General features: G+C 40.3%; 1 protein-coding gene across 2 annotated transcripts in view; it reads right to left on the bottom strand.

Moving 5' to 3' along the window:
* ARHGAP28 (Rho GTPase activating protein 28) overlaps nucleotides 1-15,286 on the bottom strand; it is an 88,728-nt gene that overhangs the window by 53,857 nt on the left and 19,585 nt on the right. The window contains exon 1 of one of the 2 annotated variants that reach the window (XM_080378986.1): nucleotides 403-3,639. The exons of the other annotated variant lie outside the window; for it this stretch is intronic. The gene's annotated coding sequence lies outside the window, so the exon portion shown is untranslated. Of the gene's footprint in view, nucleotides 1-402; nucleotides 3,640-15,286 lie in introns of those variants that run through there. 2 annotated transcript variants of the gene reach the window in all.

Below are 15,286 nucleotides of genomic sequence, written 5' to 3'. Positions count from 1 at the left end.
TCCAGTGGAACACATCTTTAAACAGAACAAAAGGTGAAACAATTTATATTGTAACAGAGTATAATTTTCCAGAAGAATGCCTTGTTAATAAAACCTTAAATGGGCTCATGTTAATAGATTCTTGAGGTGTATTTTCATACAGCTTGAGTCAATGCAAAGCACGCGTATGCCCATCCTGCAGCTGCCTTTGCTTGCACTGTGTCCAGTTGTTTTTCGACAGTGGATCATTTTTTTTTGTCTCTCCCCCCTCCTTCCTGACTGGTAAAGCTGGAAAATTCCACTAGTGATAACTCTGACAGTTTGCTCCCCCTCCTGTCGTTTCTCATTTAAGAAAACAAGAGGGAGGGAACAGGGTCTGGAAGGCTGAGAAGTTACTGATTTAGTAAATTCGACAAGTCTTACCTCGGAGCAGAATAAAGCCTTGGTGTTATCCTTAAGGGAGCAGAGTCGAGTCCTTCTGAAACCCAACTTCTTCATGCTTTTAGTAGCAGTGAGTCCCTCCTCAGCCTATGATCACCAAGTTGCATATTCTGGGAGCTATCTGACAGCCTGTGATAGGATATTCTGCCTCTAGCCATACAAAGGCTGTGGGAACAAAGAGTGGTGGAGCTTCTGGCCCTTGTAGGAAACAGACTGACACTGCTCCATCACTATTTAAAGAGTAGATGCCTTCAGGATAAATCCTCTTAGTGTGTTTTCCTGTTTGTGTCAGAACTTAAACCTTTTATCCTTTTCTTAAGAGGAGAAATAAAAAAGTAATCACCACTAAGCTGCACTGTAATTCAGGAGAGTCCCTGTGGAGTCGCTCAGAAAAAGACAGAGGCAATTTATGTGTTTTCTGCTTAAGGGATATGAGACACCACCATTAGCATAATGCAAAAAATCATAAATGACCAGATGCCAATGAGTGAGGATCTCTCTCTGCACAGAAGTGGCTGCTCCACCCAGAGCAGCAGCATAGCGCACAATGTCAGCGAGGAAGCATGATGCCAGAGCACAGCTGTTAAGAAATCAAATATTTATGGAGAAGCCTTTTTTGCTTTTCCTACGGTGGGATGATCAGTGGGAGGCACAGATGAATGCTGAAAAAAAGCATGCACCAGGTTCTGTATGAACAGTGGCCCAGAAATGGGTTTTGTCCGCAAAATAGGTAGCCTTGAAATTTGTGAGTGATCTTGAGCTGCAGCTGGGGGATGAGGAAGCAGACTGTGCAAAAAGTTCCCTACCACAGGCTGTTAATGCCATTAAAGGAGCCCTAAGAAATAACTCTTAGGCATGGAAAACATATGATATGGTCAAACTTTGCGCCCTCCACCAAACCTTTGTTTATCCATTGAAATGCTTAAACTGTTCTGTCAAATTTACAGCATTCCTGTCATCATTCCTCCGGCCTGAAACACAGGAGGAAAAGTTGACTTTCTGGTTATAAGCTTTTTGATATCCTTCGCTTCCTCCAAAGACATGACTAAAGCCCTTCAGCAGAATAAAGGGAAAAGAAAGCCTGTTATTTAATCAGAGAAAGGAGGGGGGGGGGGCGGGAAAGGCTGAAACAAAGAAAAGAGAAGGGAAAGGACTTCCTGAATCAGACACACATTTCCTAAGGGTAGAGAAAAGAGTAAAACCAGAAGTAGTTTGGTTTTACAGTTCATCTTGAAGTTAAATTTGCTTTATGTTTTAAACTTGACTTAATGTCACCTTTCTATTTCTTCTGGTGAACTTCTAGGTTTATGTAAATCCTTGAAAATTTTGAAAACTTCCAGTCATTTACCATTGCCTGTAGGTCTGTTTAGGGACTGGTAGATTGTGCTTTAAAGGATGAACTGCAGGGAAGAGCGTGGCTCAGGAATTTGGTAGTAGACTGGGGCTGCCAATGCTACAAATCCAGCTGATGGCAGTGACCAGAAACTGCTTGGCAGCTACTGCTGCTTTGCCTGAAATTATGTAGTGATGCTAGTCTGTATCACCCTGACTAAACACCTCCACCTCCACTAAATACCTTCTACAGGCATTCAGAGGCAACCTCTAGGATGAATAGTCATGAGACTGACCTCCCCACTTCCTTCAAGGATGTCCTCTCCCTCTTTTTAGTTAAGTGATACAGTGCTGCCACTAGTACAGTCCTTGAGTTGTTTCTGCATTAAGACATTAAAGTAATTTTTAAACCTAATTCTAGGCTTTGTCTGAACAGTCAAATAAATACAGTTTTAGGATTACTTTTTCCCAAAGGTGCTCTCTGATGGAATTTAATCAAGCCTTGGTAACAGTGACTTAGTTTTTCCTAGAAATTAAGGTGAGATTTGGTTGCATTTAGTAAATATAAAGGTGTGTTCCCATTTGCAACCCAGGTCCCTTGCAGCTTGCTGTTGGGAGGGAGGGGAGGAAGCGGAGGTCAGCCCACTTGCAGCAATTCACAATGAGCATATCTTCACTCTGGCTGCTGTCGGAAATTAAAAAATTCCTTGTGTTTCACTAAGTGCTGGATCCTCTCATCTAACATTAAATGTTGAACTGGGTTGTGTGTATTAGGAACCTGCTTGCCACGGGCTCCTGATTACAGACAGTGGAAAGAAGGTCACCTTCAAAGAGCAATTCAGCTCATCTATGGATGAGATGTCTCTCTTGCTGTCCATAAAGGGAGAGGACAGTGAGGGACTCACCAAAGAACTGTTAAATGCTGGAAGTGGCTAAGTGCCCCCTGGGCGTTAAGTACACTTAAAATTAAGGCAACTGTGACCCTCTCCTTGCAGTGTCCTTGCACTTAACATATTTTACCTCCAAAATATAGTATTTTCTTTAATAACATTTTAAACAGACCTTTAGGTTAAAAGTCTTGCCATGAAACTACGTAGATATCTTTAAATACCGATTTTTGCCCTCAGTCTTTCTGGACCAGCACAATGGTAAGCCCTAATCACAGCTGTCCTAGGAAAAATAAACAGTGGCGAACTCGTATACACAGGTGTCCCACTGAAGCCAGCGGGGATTTGCATGACACAGATCTACCTGCACTGGTGGCTTTATTCATATTTGAGTATTCTGTTCCACGGTTTGTACAACAGTAGTTCTGCACTAATTCCATATATCAGACACAACGATGAAATATTTCAGCAGATATACTGAATGTCATACAACAGATAAATACTGGTGCATGGTTTCATGATATTATTTTTCTAAAGTTAAATGCTGAGACTTAAAATAGGTCTTCTTTTGACTCCATTTTATGATTGCAGTTAATAGACAGATTATCCTTTCAATAGACCAATGTTCAAGATTTTTGCTGCATATGGATGTAAGAACCAGTCATAAACATTTAGCTATGTAAATAACTGAATCTTCAGGGCTTTGGCCAAACAAATAATTAAGCAAAATCTTCATTTAATCTGAAACAAAGCCATTTTCTTTTCTTGTAGAAAGTCAGAAGAACAATAAACAGTTTGATCTCAGACATTTGTTTTACTTTTCTGTTGAAAGTTAAATCCACATAAATTAGAAACAAAGAAGTTCATTTAGGAGATGTTGCAATGAAATGTTTCAGCTTTTTCTGATTTTGCCTGTTTTTTTCTTGGCTCAAAAAAAATGCTCTGTCGATTATTTCAATAAACCTAAATTTCCCCCCCCCCAAAAAAAAAAAGTTTGTGTTTTTTTTTTTTGTCCCACTTCTAAATAGTCTCCTGTTTTAACAGGTCACTGCTGCTGGGGAACAGCTTTAAGGACTTGTCTAACTGATGTCATATGGCAAGCATGAAAATAAAACTACAAGGAAGGAACTGGAAGAATTATCATTGGATTAATTATTCCACAGAAATTAAATTGGCATGATCATAATCATGTGGTGGTTTCTTCTGAAACATGACTGCTATTTCCAGGGACTCTATATATTGATCTATTCCAGCTGTTAGTGAGCAAAAATAAGAGGCTCTTCTCCAAGCTGGATTTTACATTAACACTGGGATACATTAAGCACACATGCTCCAAATCTGGCTCGTTTTTCATGGTAGAAAAATGGCAATGTCCTAAAACTTAATAAGTGATGTATTTGAAAGCAACTATGTGGATAGAAAGAAAATAGTCATTCATGGCCAAGCAGTGCCGACTTGACATCAGCTCTTCAGATGCCATAAAAGATTAAACCTTCTCTTAGGAGATCTCTAAAGATCTGCTTTTTCTGTCTGGGCTTTGGTGGGGGATCTGTGAAATTTCCTACCTACATTCATGATCGATTAAGATTTAATTGTGGTGTTAGCTCTGCCTAGGAGACCATTAATTTACAGAATAAGGATTTTTCAAAAGAAACTACTTAACCTCAAGACCATTTAGTCATAAAACCAGTCAGGCAAGGAAAGAGGGTTTACAGAGCATGACGAAAGAAGGATTGCAAAATGTGCACTGCCAATGTATGAAAACTGTGGAACAGAGAAACCCTTGCAGTGCCTGTAGGAAGGGTTTTGTTTTGCAACGCCTTGTGCCTTACAGGAGGCTCACGGCTGGCTGCTGAGCTGGGTTTCACAAATACGCTGAGGAGGCATTCTTTATCTGCAGTAATGCTTGGTGTCAGCTGCGAAGGTCACCTTGACAAATGAACTTGTCTGCTGAAAAAAACCCTCCTCCACTAGTAAATTAACAGGAAGGTACTGAGCTTGTTTTCCAGTGCCCGTTGCAATAGCCACAAACCCGGGCCATATGTACACTGGAAACAGTATGTGGAGCTGTGTGATACAAAAGCCGTTTTTTGTGCTGAATTTACAAACACGGAGGTTTTTCTCAGGTGTGTCTGATCTTTGCAGAAACACTATTTCTCACCTTAATTTTCAGCCATCTGGTGACTTCTGACATTATCCTATTAGGTGCCTCAAACAAAAGCCCGTCTTACTTCTTGCATTAAATTGCATCATAGAGAAGCTGTTAATTATCCTAATCCCAAGGATTTACAGTATAATTCCCTAGGGAAGCCACTTACTGTCCCTTAAAACCCTCATTTCATAAAAAGCTAAACCAAGAAGTCCAAGAATAAAAAGATGACAGTCTGGTGGAAGAGTCACTGAGTGAGGAGGACATGAATAATAAACCGTATCAGTCACCTGGCAAGAAGATGAAAATAATTACTTGTTAATATCTCTGAATTTCAATGTATTTTCACTTGGAAAGAAGGACCTGAGCTGATAGCCTGTAATGGTACCATTTCATACATTTGCCATGACCAATTTTTGGCTTTTTCTCTGCTGCAGCAACAGCCCAACCATGCTCACACCCCAAATGAGGTGTGGCCCTGAAGAGGCTTTTCTAAGAACAGTTTGAATCACCCAAGAGGAGTGAAATTCTGACCCTTAAAAGTAATCTTTTTCAATGATTCCTCCTCATTGTGCTTTTTCTCAGCCCAAAACATCTTTCCAAACTGGTCTTTCTGCTATTTTTTCTCCCTGATGTCGCTCCATGTCTTTGACGCACAGGGAAACGTTAGGGGTAGGGTTCCTGCAGTTTAAATTGATTGCCCGCCTTTCTTCTCCAAAACAAGAATATTCATAACATATGATGTGGGCTGAGGGTTCAAAGAATATTATAAAGAATATAGAAAACACAGAATGCATGACATCAAGGCCTGAAGGGTTACTGCAGCTTGAGTAAAAACAGAGGAACGTTGTCTAAACCCAAACAAAGCCAAGCAACGGGTAAAAGCCATGACTTATGATCGCCAAATGTAAGACATTTATCCCCCCTCCTCCCTCAGATGTTAACCAAGCACTGCTAAACTAACTACAGCTAAACCACTGTAATGTATCAGAGATATTTTTATGCTAACAGATGTTCTTCACTACTGTGACTTTAAATGTAACTATAACTGCCAAGTTCATATTTGGCCAGTAACCTTTATTTTAAGAACTGGGGTGCGTTTCAGCTAAGTTTCTAATAGTCTGTCGACCAATTCACTTTTCCATGGAGGTGAGGATTTAATATGAACAAAACATCTTACTAGTTTCACCCATTAGGTAATGTTAATTTAATCAGCAATATTACTTGAAGGGAATTTTAAATCATGAAATGTGTTCCAGTAAAAAAATCCCTAACTAAATAGGCATTACATCTGAAAATTCTGTTGGACACAAATAGACAAAGGAAAAAAGGAGTTCTTACTTTCTATACATAATTACAGTTCTGAATACGCTTAATCAACTATAAATGTCCAATCTCCAAAATTCATTCCTTTAAACAGAAACATACATAATTCAAAGACATATCTAACTATCCCATGTAACATAAATATTAGGTTAGTCTAAAATTTTGTTAATTATTTGACATGAAATCAGAACTGGACTCAGCAGTCAGGCAGAATTCGGGATGCCTGCCTTGTACAGTGCAGCAAAAAAGAGGGTGGGAGAGAAGAAAATTTTATTAGGAAGTTCAGAAGAAGGAATCCATGTTAACCACTCCACTGTTAATCATCACAGACATTTCAACATAAAAAATAAAATGTGAGAAATTTGAAAATAATAGTGTAAGATAAAAAAAATGAAAGAAAAACAGCAGCAGCCCATCTCAAAAGTAAATTCAATACTATTGTTAACCACCACCTCAAATGGCATTAAAAGAGTGAGAGTAGCTGAGGCCACACATGTCCCTTGCTTGGTTTCAATCCAGAGACCTAAAGCCCACCATGTTTAGCACTCAGCACACTCAGTGTAGCCTAAACCACATCCATGCTGCCTAAGGAACCAAGACCATTGCTAGCACTGCTAAAAGTTATTGTGCAGACTTGTGCATTACTTGTGCAGACCTGAATGGCTGCAGTGGGTGCAAGGTAGTGGAGACTCAGGGCCCCCAGAGGCATTTCCGTCTGTTTGGGAAATAGGCATAGCCAAATGAATTTTCAAATGAAAATGCTTTCATGAGCCTGAACGAAATCCTGCTTGGTTTCAAGATCAAGGTTTCTATCAAGATTTAGAAATCTCTGGTTTCAACAACATTGTCCAAGCAAGATATACCCAGACCCATGGTTTTCATGAATGGCAAAATACAGAAGAGCACTTCTTCAGGGCCAACCATTACCTGACATTTCCAGATTTTCTTTCTCAGTCCCTCTCATGCTTGCACAAATCCAGCTGGGAGGCTCGAGGACACCAACCATTTGACAATGTCACAGGTTTCATGTAGTCCTGTGAGATGTTTTTCTGACAGTTCTTTCCTCTTGCAACACTCCTTCTTGCATCAAACACTTTAGCTCCCTGTTGTTCATGTAACAGCTGGTACTGACCCCAGCACCAGCGCTGTCACCAGCAGGGCTTTTTTTGGCATTGGCAAGACAAAAGAAGAATGCTGAAAATGACTAATAGAAAGTGCTGGATCAGAGACGGGGAAAATTCAAGATATTTGATAAAGAGATGGTGTTGCAAAAAGGCTTTCCTGGCAATACTCAAAACTGCAATAACAGCCTCCTTTGTCAGCTGTTCCACACGGACGCCACGCCACGCCACGCCACGCCACGCCACGCCACGCCACGCCACGCCACGCCACGCCACGCCACGCCACGCCACACCCCCATCCAACCCTACACTCCTCAGGGCTATTTAACTACTTAGTGGGAACGAGCTACAGCTGCACATCATCCATGTCAATCAACCCACTGCCTCTGAGGCAAGGCCACAGCTGCATGTTATCAGTGCTGATCAACCCACAGCCTTCATTCCTCTGCCTCAGATGCTCTGAGAGGTAAGTGTTTCACGTGGCCCCAGTTCCTGTTTTTCTGCAGATTTTTACGAGCTGAGAGGACAACTTGTGTCTTACAGGACATGCATTATTAACTTATTTAGTGGTGGGTTATGGCAGACAGGGAAAAGCATTTGCTTTCAAGGGGAGGCAGTGAAATATGACAATGTCACCCACACAGGACACGTACAAGTGCTATCTGATGGAGACACCCCTTACCCCCTGCCCAAGCAGCATCCCTATCCAGGCTCTGGGTGTAAGAGACCTGCCAGGAAATCCCATGAGGCCATGACACAATGCTGTGTCTAGTATTCTGGCCCAATTCCTGCGTACGTCAAGGCCCGTTTACAGTACCCGTGAAATTTTAGTCTGCTGCTTGTGCGACCTCTGCTCATTGTGTTTGTTTCTGTCGCTGTGAAAACCTTGGTGTTATTATTATTATTATGCACTGGAGGTGTGATTCAGAAGCAAAAACCTCCTGGGTGCTGTGCTTTGTACCAGCTATGCTAAAAAGTGTTGTTTACCAACAAGAGCCTGCAGCCCACTCTGCCCATGTGGAGCATTGTGCTTCCTGGCCGTGTCCTGATTGCAGTTCAGGCAGAAAATATTGTTTTATACTGCTAAGACAGCTGTATTTCAGAGATAGAGTTGCTTCTTTCTCACTACATAAACTCAGAAAGTTAGGGATATAAGAAAAGCATAATAACAACAACAAAAGGCCAGTCTTTCCCATATTCAATTACATAGCAATTTTAAAGCTGCCGTCTTGGGTCCTACAAGGCATAGCACTCTGGTCCAGTGAAGAATTATTTCTAGCCTCAGAGGGTATGAATATGTGTGCGGACATACAAGGCCTTAATCTAATCAATGATTCAGGACTATACTTTGCCTTTTTTAGGCCCTAGGTCAATTTTATAACTGAGGAAAAGAGGTAAATGTTTGTGCTTTTTTTCCATTTTTTTTTTCTTTCTGGCAGGCTGCTTAGAAAATGTAGCAGCTATTTGAAGATGGACGGAGGTCCTGGGCCGGCAAAATTTTGTTGTGAGGGAAGTAGAGAGTGAGCACGGGACACATGAGGGGTGGTGTTCCTGTGGAGTGTGGTTTTCCACATGGCTAAAATACTGGGAGTCTGCACTTCGGTACTACAGCTGATGCACTGCAGGAGGATAACACACCACACACACAGGAATACGTCTGTGAATGCACAAATGGGTATGAAGCACAGGAGAGACCATATGATGGTGAATGTGTACACCTCAAGGATTTTTAAAGCACTGAGTAATGATCAGCTGATAGGGGAATTGTGCAGCCTGACCCTGAAACTGAAACCTTGGGCAGATTTGCCGTAGCAGCAAAAAGTGTCTCTACTTGCTTCATCATCACTTTCTCGTTACAGTCTTCAGACTAGTTACAATTCTGGCTATAAAATTTGAAAATTTATTTAGGAATTGTAATTTACAGCAGCTTTATGCAAAGATTCATTATTATTGGAAAAAGATGGAAGTTGAGTGCACTGAAGGTGCACATTGTGGTGAAGCTGTGTTTAGGGTTATTGAAGTATTTCATGCAGTGTATGCTGACAGGCACACCATGAGTCCTGTTTTCTAGGGATTTCTTTGATTTGATTTAATAGCTCATTGCCCCTTTGGAATATATACTGACAATGCCTAAGGATTTATTACGCATTGTCCCTTCTGGTCTATAGTTGAAGTTTTTCTTTTTCACAGCTGAGAAAAAGGAGTTTTGAGTAACTCCAGGTAGGACCTCAGTTCAGGCTGAAACACTATCCCTGGAGTTCCCTCAGAGGCCAGTGGTCTATACTGGAGTTTCCACAGTGGGCAGTCAGTGGCCTAACCACTTGTTAATATGGTTAATAGCTTGGCATTAACTATTCAGAATAAAAAAGAAAAAAAAATGTGAGGGTTGGAGTAGGGTGGGGAAGGAAAAAAACCAGTCAGAAATGCCAGGGCTTAGAGCTGGAAAGAGTTTTTTTTCTGCAAACCAGAAAAATTAAGCAAGGGCTGATTCCTTTGAGGTGCTCAGGATGTTGACCACAACCCAGTAAGGCACTTAACGTTAAGCGTGCCTTGGAGAGTGCCATAGTGAACACCTGAGCACCAAGTACCCAGCTGGATCAAGCTCCAAACAGGGACCAGACATAAACCAGATGGTTTTATGTTAGCTTTGCCATATTAATAAGCTCTTTGGTTTGCAGTTTAATATCTTTCTCTCTAATATTCCCCTTTCTTGTGTTGCCTTTTCTATAAAACCATCTGTACAAGCACTGGGAGAGGAGGGTAATGTACTGAAACCACCCCCTATCCCTTTTTCACAAGCATGGAGTTAAAGCAAGAACTGGGAAAAGTGCTGTTTGTTTTTAACTTTGACTTAAACCGTCAGTGCTTGGACAAGGACCATCAAGAGTCTGGAGCTGCTGAAGGAAGGAAAATGCTGTGTCCTCTAATGAGTTCCCCAAATGTGTGATGTGAACATGCCACTGTGTTTGATAGCATCGGTGCCTGTATTAGAGGTTATTCCAATGCCTTGTGGGTTTTTGGGGATGGGGGCAGATAGGATAGTTAAGCAGGGGCAATGGGAGACAGTTGTCTGCCTGTTCATAAGCCAGGTTCAAACCGAATGAAGCAAGACTGCTGCCATGTAGTGCTCAGCATGTATCCGCCGAGGTCACCTGCCAGAAGGCAGTGGGAAGAAAATAAAACTCTAGTTGCTGCTTTGTTTTTTTAAACAAGTTCCTGGCTTTCCACTTCTTCCTTTCCAGAACAGTTACAACTATCTCCAGAACTTCCTCCAACGTGTGATTTGTGCAGATGCCAGCTTTTACATGGATGTTTTTGAAACTGGGCTCTACCCGACTGGAAGCTGTCCTAGCTGGAGCCGTTTTCCTGCAGGGAGGGCAAGGCAAGCAGCCCAGGTGGGACATCTGCCTCTGCCTCTGCACTGCTGGCACTGCTGACTCTCAAGACAGAGCAGTCTGAGCTCAAGTCTGAGCCCTGGAGCCTGAATCAGGGCAAGCTGACCAGCTGCCAGACAGGTTAGGGGTATTTCTGCTTGTGCAGGCTGCAGCCGTCACTTGTGCTGGAGTTGTGCGTGCATGTGGGTTGTGCAGTGAGACTTGAGAAGAAATTTCTGTGATCATTTTAGCATTTGAGCAACTTGGAAAGGAGTTGACAGAGGCGCCAGGTCTTTGCTTTCATGGCTGCATTAATCTTCTCCTGGGCTTGGAGAGAAATTTTAAATGAATTTAACATATGTTCTCAAAAAGCTTTACTCCTCAAAGTTAATTGTGCTGTGGATCCTGCACCAATGAATGATAATGCCAGTGAAATGGCCAACAAAAATCTAACTTTGCTCGATAATCATTTTAGTGAGGATGCCTGGTGCTGCGCTGTTATTTGAGAACTTGACAGTTGATTAACAAGGCCCAGAACTTTTGAGATACATGGTTTAAAAAAAATTTTGTTTCCTTCCTCAGAAGGAGGGGGACAGGACAGGAGGAAGCACTCATGCCCCTTTTCCATATCTACGTATCATCCAAGAAAATTTATTTCGTAGGAGTAGTTATGGAGTTCTTTTGGTCCAGGGGAAAGACTTTCAGATATATATCATTTTAAGAACTGAGACAAATAACGTTATCACTACTGCTGGAAAAGTTCCTGGTTAGCCACTGAGCTGTATTAACTATCGTGAAAGTTTAGTCCATGGCAAATGTGGCATAATTCAGACTTATTCTGCCATGAAAGAAACAAAAGAGCAGTTGAGTTACTTTTTATTTGCCCCACACTGAGAGCAGGTCCCTGGACAGTTAGAACAACCCACGGTGTGAGTGGTGGCTTAAGTCATTGCAACTTGCTTGTGTTTCTGAGTTAGACCAGGAGGGAATTAAAGTAGTCTGGAGACAGCCGACTACCAGAGAGTGCTTGGTGGGAATTTGGCAATAACTCTTGATCAACCAAGGAACAAACTGAAATGAAGCCATTTTGTATATGTGAACTGCCTGTTCCTCCAAAGTTTCCTCCAGAAAACGCTCACATAGATGCAGTGGTCATAACTCCAGAAGGTACACAAGTCTGTGGGCAGCTATCTTGTTTGTCTTCCCTACACTTTCTGTCCATATGTTGGCCACAGGCAGAGCTATAGTTTTGAAAACTGACAGGGAAAAGTGTTCTGGCCTCACTGTAATTCCTTGAGGCAATGATCTGAGCTGAAAGATAGGTCAGGAGAACCCCAGAGCACCCTGTGGCACACCCTATGGTCAGGCTTATAAGTTGCCTGTGTCTGTCCACCATGAGCAACCAGCCAACGCTATTAATTATCCCAGGTGTCCATCTGTGACAGAAGTACAATTCAACATTTTTATATAGCACATTTCTGTATGAAACATAATAATGACAATAACAATAATAATAATAATAATAATAACAACAACAACATTAATAATACGGCAATCAGGCCCATCAAACACCTCAGGAAACACAGGACAAGCGCTACCAAGATACCAAGAATAAGTTTATGATGAAGTTTGTGTACAATGAAAAATAGACAACCACAGCAACTCAAAGGAGCCACAGAGTTGCTCTCATTATTTATCTTGTCATTAGGGTTAAAATGAGCCCATCTATCAAAAGGTGTTCTAAGTGCTTAGAAATACAGCAAATCAGAAAACTTGCTATGGTGCAGACAGTATAATTATATATATATATATATAATATGTATAATTTCCACTCAAGATATTATCTGATATGTTTCTTCATGCAAAATATACTAATTTCATTTTCATTAGGCAAACACTGGATCATAGCATAAGGTCACAGCTAACCAAGAAGCTACTGTCTTATAATTTCCAGGGAAGCAGGACTTTCCAGTTTACGTATTGTATAGGATAATGGTCAGAACTCAAATACACTGTAATAAATAATTTGACCGTAGTCATTTCAAGGGTTGCATCAAAGAAATGTACAGACTTGACCTTTCAAAAAAGTTCTCCCATCATATCTGCTATGAATGTATATTTTCTTATGCTTGCTTTGTTGAAATGCCTAGTGATACCAGCGTGTTTCAGTTACTTGCTTTCTGAGTAACTAGTTTGATTTCAATAATCAGTATTGAATATTCTAGTCACAAACGTACTTTTCCATATAATCCAATTACAAAACTTTTCAACAGCTTTGATTTCAACAAGTGCATGATTAAATCAGTAATTTAAATAAAACACCACATCAAAATTAAATGTTGAAGTTGAGAGTAAGCTTCAGCTAAAGAATTTCACGTGATCTTCCATGTACTTTCATCGTGGGTTTAGTCTATCCTTCACTTTACCACTTACTAATTGAAGAGTATATCTACTCAGCAAGTTCTCTTCCAACGCTGTTAACATTTCTCATTTTCAAAAACCAACTAGCCACATTTTTGTTGATGACAAGAAAAATGCAAAAAACCCCTCATTTGCCTAGCAAAAGCATTCACATGAAAGCATCATTGTCATAAAAGTATATTTTAGGTATGTTTTCTTTTTTACTTATATACTTCCTATTTCCCTACCTAATTGCCACCTTTTTCTTATATGTTTTCTCCTGAGTTTCATTAGATTCTTTTAATGATTGGAAGATTCATTGGTTATGGTTCTGATATGCTGTTGTATTATTTTATCTTTACATAAGCTACACATTATGAAGATATGGTAAAGATAACATTAAATCTCTACCAATCTTCTTATCTTAGTCACCTAAAATTAAATATTTCTATTCATTTAAAATGATTTCTATGATCAGAATCGATTCAGTGATTCATCCCTACAAGGCAAACATTGACTGCAAAGACCAAAATACCTTCTCCGTTCTCAAAATCTACATAAATCATTGCAAAACCACAGAAGACCAACCCATCAAGTCAAAAGTCATATCAAAAGCATAGAGAATACCACACGCAGTAGAAAAAAATCCCACAGCTTGATACTTACAGAATTTCTTAAAATCTAGCCACTTCTTTCCAGCTGCCAGCCAAAGGATGAGGCAGCGACACAAACACTACATCCTCTGTTACTTGTCCACATGGCTATTTGAAGTCTGCTAAAGAGCGAACTTCTGAGCAGTTACATAATGACAAAATGACATGAGGGAAAAACACGTACGTGATTTTGAGTCAGCCCTTTCGCTTTCTGCACAGCAGTTCCCATGAAGATTGCAATGTAGAATATTTTTTTGCTGTTAGTATTGCTCACTTTGAATTTTTATAGCTGCTTGGAGATCTGCATCATTGTTATTTGATTTCAGCTAATCAAGCATACAAATGAACAGGAATGCAGACACACAGTGCTGTAAAAAACACAGAAGGAAGTTTTTTCAAACAAAATCCCTTTATTAGGCAGTGGTTCCAGTGATGCAATCAGAATAGGAAGGAAAGTCTGTGTCGCTTCACTGTTTTGTTTGGATTTTGGGGTCCAGTGTTAACTTGTGATAATATTTCCATTTGTAAGTATATTTCTCTGAGGGCAATCCAAAAAAGTGACTATGATGAATCTACTAGGAAAAATATCCTATTGAACTTGCTAAGTTTTTCCGTCATAAGTGACCATTACAGAATTGCCCCATTCAATTTTCTTTCCTGTGTAGTTCAGTAGCTTTTGGCTAAGTTTATTAATAGTTTTTTATCAAAGTCTGATAAATGCACAAAGTGGATTCAATAGAAATATAATTAGAGAGAAATTCAATAACTGATTCATCCATGTGGGCAATTTAGGAATTTTTTAAATAAGAAAATGGAGTGAATAGGATAAATGACCAAAAAGAAGCACTGCAATGTATATCAGGGATATAGAGTCAGTTGCAGAATACTAACAAGGGACATCTAGACTTTAGAGACAAGCCCAAAACCTACTGCCACCAAGAGGAGTTTCGGATCTGACCTTAAATGTGGTGAGATGTCAATTACATTTGTAATCCAAAGATTCAACTCCCTATAACCTCCACAGTTCAACAGTTAAAACAAACATGTCCTTCTGCAGACATGACTTATCTGATCAGCCCATCACACCACTTAATTCTAAACAGGATTTTCCAGGTGGCATGTACAGAGCACTGTATTGTCTCTCTGAGTTTAGGTAGCATGGTTTAAATGTGAGAAAGGGCAATGGTGGCAGAAATGTTAGCTTAAGCAAACAGGAGTTTTCCTTAAGTCTCCCAAACATAAAATGCACAGCAGCAGTTTTGCAAAGTGAGCAAATTCTTTTCAGCAAATGTAAAATTGATATTGAAGATTAAGAAGTTTCCTCTCCTCCTGTAGGAATATGTCACTCCTCTCACCATATGTATGTGTTGTTCATTGTTTATCCCTGAGACCTATTCATCGTTTTCAAGCGATCTTCAGAAAATGCTAAATCTGGTCTGCTGTAACCACATTATAGGGCATTATTCTCTTTATAGGTTGTCACAAATGATAGAAAAGTGGCATTAAGTTCAGTTTTTAGCTAAATATAGATCATAGAAAAGCACAGGAAAATAAATACTGAGTTAACTATCTTCAGCTACACCAGCTGCTTAAGTATATTGATGCCAGCGAATGTTGTAAGACC

The sequence above is a fragment of the Falco punctatus genome (assembly GCF_963210335.1).
Source record: "Falco punctatus genome assembly, chromosome: 3".
Classification (NCBI taxonomy): domain Eukaryota; kingdom Metazoa; phylum Chordata; class Aves; order Falconiformes; family Falconidae; genus Falco; species Falco punctatus.
This window is presented reverse-complemented; position numbering and strand designations above follow the sequence as displayed.